At 40.3% G+C, this 8283-nt stretch overlaps 1 long non-coding RNA gene across 2 annotated transcripts; it reads left to right on the top strand.

The window, feature by feature from the left end:
* The first annotated feature begins 307 nt into the window (after window positions 1-307).
* On the top strand, window positions 308-6900 carry LOC147375586 (uncharacterized). Of its 2 annotated transcripts, XR_015161574.1 has the most exons (3): window positions 308-638; window positions 1304-1768; window positions 6640-6900. It is a non-coding gene; the product is annotated as an uncharacterized LOC147375586 (long non-coding RNA). The 2 variants fall into 2 exon arrangements; XR_015161573.1 differs by lacking the exon at window positions 6640-6900 and having other exon boundaries at window positions 1304-3660.
* Window positions 6901-8283: the final 1383 nt, after the last annotated feature.

Raw genomic sequence — 8283 nt, 5'->3', positions numbered from 1 at the left:
TCGCTCAGTCATGTCTGACTCTTTGTGACCCCATGGACTTTATAGTCCATGGAATTCTCCTGGCCACAATACTGGAGTGGGTAGCCTTTCCCTTCTCCAGGGGATCGTCCCAATCCAGGGATTGAACCCAGGTCTCCTGCATTGCAGGGGGATTCTTTACCAGCTGAGCCTCCTGGGAAGCCCAAGTGAGGCAGACAAATTGGAGGCAGGCTGTTTGCTAAGGCTGCTGTAATAAAACACCAGAGACTGAGCTTCCTTGGTGGCTCAGTGGTAAAAATCTGCCTGCCAGTGTAGGAGACCCGAGTTTGATCCCTGGTCCAGGAAAATCCCACAGGGAGGCCTGGAGTGCTGCAATTCATGGGGTCGCAAAGAGTCGGACACAACTAAGCCACTGAACTGAACTGAACTGAACTGAACCCTCAGTAAATCTTTAATCCAATTTTCTGCTAATGGGTGGGTCTGTGTTCCCTCCCTGTAGTTTGGCCTGAGGCCATACTATGGTAGGTATAATGGTGACCTCCTTCAAAAGGACTGATGCCAGCATGCCATGGCTCCCAGGACTGTTGTATTCATGACTCTGACCCGTGGCAGGCCACTGTCAACCCACACATCCACCGGAGACTCCTGGACATTCACAGGCAAGTCTGGATCAGTTTCTTGTGGGATCACTGCTTCTTTATCCTGGGTCCTGCTGCTCACAAGGTTTTGTTTGTGCCCTCCAAGAAGTCTGTTTCCTGGTACTGTGGAAGTTCTGTACTTGAATTCCATTGGCCTTCAAAGTCAAATTCCCTGGGGGTTCTCAGTCCCTTTGCCAGATCCCCAGGTTCTGGCAAATCCGTTGTGGGCCCCAGAAGTTTTGCAAAGGTGTGAGAACTTCCTTGGTATAACTGTTCTCCAATTTGTGGGTCATCTGCTTGGGGGCTCTGTGGTGGGGCTAATGCCAATCTCCTCCAAGAGGATTTATGCCACATGGCACGCCTCCCAGGTCTGCTGCAGCTCTACCCCCTGTCCCTGCAGCAGGTCACTGCTGACCTGTGCCTCTACAGGAAACAGACACTCAAAGGCAAGTCTGGCTCAGTCTCTTATGGGGTCCCTGTGTCCTGGTGTGCACAAGGTTTTGTTTGTGTCCTCGTAGAATCTCTGGTAGGCATAGGGTTGATTTAGATGTGATTTTGCCTCTCCTAACATCCTGTAGGGGCTTCTCCTTTGCCCTTGGATGCAGTGTATCTTTTTTTGGTGGGATGCAACATTCTGCTGTCAATGGTTGTTCATCAGCTAATTGCAAATTTTGGAATTCTCACAGGAAAAGATGAAGCGCATGTCCTTCTATTCTACCATCTTGACAAGAACCATAAAGAAGGCTGAGAACTGAAGAATTGATGCTTTTGGACTGTGATGTTGGAGAAGACTCTTGAGAGTCTCTTGGACTGCTAGGAAATCAAACCACAAACCAGTCAATCCTAAAGGAAATCAGTCCTGAATATTCACTGAAAAGGCTGATACCAAAGCTGAACCTCGAATACTTTGGCCACCTGATGTGAAGAGCCAACTCGCTAGACAAGACCCTGATGCTGGGAAAGATTGAAGGCAGGAGGAGAAGCAGACAACAGGGGATGAGGTGGTTGGATGGCATCACTGACTTGATGGATATTAGTTTGAGCAAGCTCTGGGCGATGGTGAAGGACAGGGAAACCTGGTGTGCTATGGTCCATGGGGTCGCAAGATGTTAGACATGACTGAGCAACAAAAGGACTTCTCAACCTTTTCAGTAAGTAAAACACCTTTCAGTTTTAAAGGAGGGGACAGATTATGCAGCATTTCTGTGTATATATAATTACAATTTTCATATATCATATAGTGTTCTGGTGTCCATAGCACACCATTTGGTAAATGCTTGTCTGTCTTAATAATAATAATAATAATAGCCATTGTATATTGATGGTCTACTGTGGGTAAAGCCAATGAGTCTCAATCCCATTGAAAAGTCATTTCCATCTAGTCAATTGCTATTGGCCTTTCTATTGCTGTTGTCACTGTGTTGTTTTTATCACTTCAGACACACTAAATCAAAAATCTCAGTGTGGAACCATGATTATGATGAATAGCTAAAGTTGAGGAGCATCATGCTAAGTACTTTCTAAGCATTATTTCATTTAATTGTTTCAACTGCTTAAAGCATAGGTTCTATTAGTATAGTTCAATACATTAACAATAGTGTATGTTTGGCCTTAGAACTACTATTCTCATGTCCCTCATTTAGGGAAGAAATTATTTGTCCTGCTTTTTCTTACTGTACCTTGACTTTGCTTTACAAACCTTCTTTTCATGGTTCTTCAGGCAGCACAAGCAACCTGAATTAACCTAATAAGATGAATTTATTTGCTATTTCCTTTAAATATATAATGTTTTATTGGGGAGATCCTATCTATTAAAGTCAAAATTCTGTTGCTCAGAGTAAGTAAAACCAGTAAATAGTCATCATATCTCTTTTTAGAATATACTTCCTTTAAATTGTTTCCTCCATACATTTCACAAATAGCCTGGTAAAGGGAAATTCATTCAAGTTATTTTTCTCCTAACATATAGTTGAAATTACCTTAAAAAGAAAGAAATTTTGAATGGTATGGGGAAAGTGGGAGCATAATGGGATATTAAGTTGCCAGCTGAGGATTGAACAGTTAAAATACAGATGAAGAAAAGGTAGCACCAGAATGAGAAAAAGTAAAGAATGGAAAGAGAGAAGGAGACCAAAACAAATTTGCAAATTTTGAAAATTTGCTGAGGATCCAAATAACTCTAATCCTGTTATTGGAGTTAGACTGCTTTAAAATATGCTTTAAAAATATTATCTCATATGTTAAGATTTACCATTAGCAGACTGCAGGGTCAACTTCTATTTTCCATACCAACTCCCTTATTTGCATAGCAAAATACCAAAAAAAAAGTTCAGGACTAATTCTCTCATTGTGTATATTCTATTTTGCACCCAAATTACTAATGCCCTCCTTCTTTTTAAAATGCAAATTGCACGAGACTTCAGAAATCAATTCATGAATTTCTAATTTGGTAAATCTTCCCACCTTGAATTGGAGAGTTAACCCCCTGGGAAAAACCTTAAATGTCTTAAGACTCCAAAGCACTTGAAGTCTCTTCTTTTTTTCTGAACTTTTCACTTCAATTGGCATTTTGAGCTTGAAAAACTCAAATAGCCAGTAGAGGTAAATTATCTATGAATAAATGAAAAACTCGATCTCAAATCAAAAACTGATGAAAGACCCAAGCTATAAAGCTAGAATGGGTTGCAAAGAGAAGGCAAGCATTTAAGATTAGATCACACTGTGACAATGAAAGAAGTCAATAAGAAATCCCCAAAGAAGGTAAAAACAACAGTCCCAAGCAAATTAAGAAAGCCAAGGAGCCTAAGTTAACAATAATCATATCCTACTCATAATTGATGCTCTATTTAAGTACTGTGCCAAGGAGAGGTTTTGCCACATGTTCATCAGTATCAGAGTTATTAAAGGAGTATATCAGTTAATAGGATAAACAAAGACTGTGCTGCAGATCATGCTGTAAAAATCAAAACCCCATAAAATGTATCCTATAAAAAAAAGTGTCAACCTGCTAAATGAATAAAAGCTTGACCACCTTCATCCTTCATTTTAGTTTATGTTGTCTTTTATAAAACAACAGAATGGGCACATGATCTTTAATGGGCAAATTGTTAGGAGAAACACTGAAATCACCCACCCTGGTCAGGCACCATAGTAACCATCTTCACAAGTTACTTTATGATTGGAGGTCCCGGTAAGGAACATGGAACTAACAAGACACCATCAAACAGAAGGATTTGGAAAAGGTCAAAAGGAGACAGGAGATGCCCGTCCATAGGTCCTACCAACCTCTCAGAATCCTCACTGAAATCCACCTTGGCTGAGCAATGTGTGACACGAGGAAGGACCCTGAGTCAGAATGACTGGTTAGAGGCCAACCTAAGAACAAACCTCATCACCATAAAACCCAAGGCTGTGAGCCACATGGCAGAGCAGTTCTCCTGGTTTCCCTTACCCTCCTGCTCTCTGCCTGGACACTCCCTTCCCAATAAAGTCTCTGGCTTTATCACCATGTGTGTCTCTTTGGACAAGTCATTTCTGAGTCCTAGACAAGAGCCCAGTCTCAGGTCCTGGAAGGGGTCCTCCTTCCTGCAACAATATGAGCTACTTTTCTAGCAATGAAACTGTCCGCTTTCTTCCAGACTGAAATCAAAAGACTTGATGGTTTTGCTATATTTAATCAGATTGTTGTTTCATGGAGATAATCAATGGTGACAATAAGAAGCAACTGATAACAGGTCAGGGCCAAGCAAAACAATGCACATGGGGTTGAGCTACATTTTTAACCTGAGATGTTTAGGTCCTGTTTCAGTACTTTTCTCATCTTGTAAAACTATTTGTGTACAATGTTGGCAGGGTACAAATCATGATAAATCTTTTTCTACTAAATACACTTAGGGTTTCAGGAGTTCACGTTTTCTCACGTGGAAATAGCTTCGTTGCTTTCCCCTTCCCTCTCACCCCCCATATTGAATGCAGCATCCTGCCACCCTAGCATTTAACTCTTATGAAAGATGAGTTTTATCAGTATCTCCCTCAGTCAGCAAAAATTCTTAGGCTATGGAACCAGAGAAAGGTACAGCTTTTACAAATGCCTGTCACCATGTTTAGCACAAAGAGACAGTTTTATTAAGTAATACTTGTACATTTCTCAGTCTCTGATATATGGATATTAGGTGTGAGAGGTGTGTAGCTAAAGACTGTTAACTATCATTCTTGATGATTGTTTGCATTTATATAGCATATTTCATAGGATAAAATCAAATAATTGAAGTTGTTATACTAATGAATGCAAGGCAGCAAGTGTCATTACTTCCATGTCTGTGGTGAGAGAATGAGGGTCTCTGAGAAGCCAAAAAAGGAGCCTCCCAGGGCCTCCCTGAGACTCAAATGGTTCCCATGGAGCATATAGACCTTGAGAGAAGTTCTCCAACACTTTGATGAGGCCATTTCTGATCCTCATAAAATGAAAATTATTTTCCAGAATTGTTTGGAGGCTCTGATTTTCAATTCACTTCAGACAAATCCTGTGTTGTAGCCAGTGTCTGAAGGGATACAGCAGTCCTTTAAATGTTTCTCTTCAAATTCTATCAGAGAGGTGGTGCTCCTGGGACTAAGGAATTGGGCATTTTTGATCCATCATGCCTATCAAATTGCAAATCTTTGAAAGATCTTAAAATCATAGTCAAGCCAGATGAAGCATGACATTAAGGTCATATGCCTTGACCCTCCCTAAAATGCCTTTATGGGAGCCTACAAAGAGGATCACTGAATGCCAGCTGTGTGGCCAAACCACCGCTGATTAATGAGAAAAATTTCTGATCAATGAGACTAAGTCTCTCATTTATTCAGCCTCATTTACATAATGCTCTGCCAGCTCCACACCTTAAGGATACTGTGACAAACAGGAACACAGACCCTGGCTTCAGGCAGATTGACCCCCACCTCTCCCCCCATCTCTGCCATGCTGTTAGGACTCCAACGCAAGTTGAAGCAAAACAAATCTTCCTTCCCTGAGAAACATTTCTGAGATCCCACAAAAGTGTACTGGACCATCTTTTACTTCTGGTGAATAAAGTTCAAGCATTTCAACAAAATATTCCCTTGAAAGAAAGAACCATTTTGTCTGCAACTGAAACTTCTAAATCTGCAGGACTCTCAGCTAAGTCTTTATTTACTTACATAAACTGTCTTTGAATTTGGTGATCACTGTCTGGGTTTATACATACTGTGCAGCACAATGCTCCTTTTCTAGTTTCTTAGTAGGAAAAACACTTGTTTATTTTTTTTCCACTGTCCCAGTCTAGTTCCACAAGCTGACAGACACATAAACACATTTGCTGAAAACCTTGTAAGTGCCTCCTACTCAAGTGTTTCAGGAGATAGTTTCATGGGTTCTCTCCATGCTTCTATTAAAAGATAAACTAAGGTATGTTAAAATTTTAAGAGTTTATTTGAGCACTGGCGTGGTTAGGAGCACTCCACCAACCAGGAGCTAGTGACAAAAGAAGACACAGAAGCTAAGTGAGGAAAGTAATTGGGTAATATTTCTTTATTTGGTAAAATCTAGTTGGCTGTTTGGGATTGGTTGTCCTTAGGTTTTAGTTTCTTAACCTTGAGGCATTTGCAGGCAGAGGCTTTGGTTTACTTACTAGGCTGTTAAGATAATAGAACCACCTTAGTCTGACGGTCTCCTTGCTTAATTAACACTTCTGTTACAAAGACAAGACCCCATATTTTATAAGTGGACAATTAATAAGTACTGAAGATGTTTTCAAATTTAGGTTATTAGTTCATTTGACCAATGAAAAAGTTGTGTGTTTCTCAAGGTCAAATCTGTTTTAAGCAGAGAGATTTCTAATCAAAGCCTCAAATTCACTAAAAACAAAGAAAATGAAAACCTTTATATTTTCAGGCTATTGACTTCCTTGATTTTTGTCAGAATATTATATCTCAAAAACTAGATGTAAGAGTTGGAGTCAGATAAAACGCATACCAACAGCATGTTTATCCTGTACTTTCCCAGGCATTATTTGGAGGCTCAATGGTATTTCCAAAGCAATCAAGAAGAATTCAGTGATTTTTGTTCTGGCTGACTGGCTGGCTGAATTCACTCAGTCGTGTCGGACTCTTTGTGACCCCGTGGACTGTAGCCCACCATCCAAGGGATTCTCCAGGCAAGAATACTGGAGTGGGTTGCCATTTCCTTCTCCAGGGGATCTTCCCGACCCAGGGATCAAACCCAGGTCTCCTGCTACTTCTCTACCAATCACATTAAAATGATGGACACATTCTTATTTCCCCAGGGCAGTTTTTTGTTTGTTTTTCCTAAAGAACTATCAGAAATAAAGATGAGATGAAGAGGCCATAAAGAGGGAGAAAGTCTGACTATTTGGGTTGGAGCGGATAGAATCTCCAGGATTTAGGATTTGGTCTTCAACTTTAGACAATTTTATTTAACTTTTTTTTTTTTGGCCTATTCAGAGTTGATCAGAGCCTCAGGACTGATCTATTAGACTTTTCACAACATGCCAATAGGTAAGTTAATTTCCTAAATACTAATTTTCAAAAGGGAATATAATTTTGATGACTAGACTATTAATGTCTAAAAATTTAGGGCACCAACTTGCTGTGTCAGTGTGCATAAGAAATTAAATCACTGGTCAAACTCTGTGGTATCAGCACGTGTGGTACAATGAGAACAAAATAAAACAGAGGTAACGGATGTGACATTGGGGTTAGAAGTCAGAGGTTTAAATTCCAGCTCTAGCAGTTGCTAGCTGTGAAACTAATTACTTTGGGCCTCAGTTTTTTATTTGCAAAATGGGTGTAGCAATTGTACCTAATTCACATGCTGTGAGGAACAGATGAATACAGAACACAGCTCTAAGTTAACACTGAGTACATGAAATCAGAGTAAAAAGGTTTGAATAGTGTAAAAAGCATATTTCATCTAGACCCCCAAAGTCTGATGAATTCTCTGTGATGTTGCAGAATTGACCACTCTCGTGCCAGATAATTGTAGTTTACCAGACAGCATATTCATCTCCTTTGGGTAGCTTTAGCCATTTTCCCAAATTCTTTCCCTTTCTCACCACACCCACTAGCAAACTTTTCATCTCTCTAGGTCTCATCTCTTCTATCAGACCTCCTCCTACCCTTGTCTTCATAACTGGTTGGAGACGTTGCCAAATTGGGTCCTCTGCCTTCATGGCTCAGATGGTAAAGAATCTGCCTGCAATGCAGGAGACAGGATTCAATCCCTGGGTTGGGAAGATCCCCTGAATAAGGGAATGGCATCCCACTTCAGTATTCTTGCTTGGAGAATTCCATGGACAGAGGAGCCTGGTGGGCTATAGTTCACAGGGTCACAAAGAGTCAGACATGACTGAGTGACTAACACATACACAAGCTCTCTCCACTGTGTATTTTCAAAGCCTCACTTAGAGTGAAATTTTTCTAGAGATGGATAGTCTTATTAATGGATGATCTGTACTAGGTTCAATTAGACCTATCTTTAAATAATCCCCCAGAAATTAGTCTCAGAGCACATAGGTGTGTAAAACCTTCTATGTGCTTACTAGAACTAGAACACTAATTTCACGTGGCCATTGAGTATTAGTTTTGATTGAAATATTTTGTAAGTGTAAAATGGACACCAGATTGCAAA

Source organism: Bos grunniens, chromosome 3 (genome assembly GCF_055505025.1).
Source record: "Bos grunniens cultivar Pamir isolate PY7600 chromosome 3, Bosgru_T2T1.0, whole genome shotgun sequence".
NCBI classification, from domain to species: Eukaryota; Metazoa; Chordata; class Mammalia; order Artiodactyla; family Bovidae; genus Bos; species Bos grunniens.
This window is presented reverse-complemented; position numbering and strand designations above follow the sequence as displayed.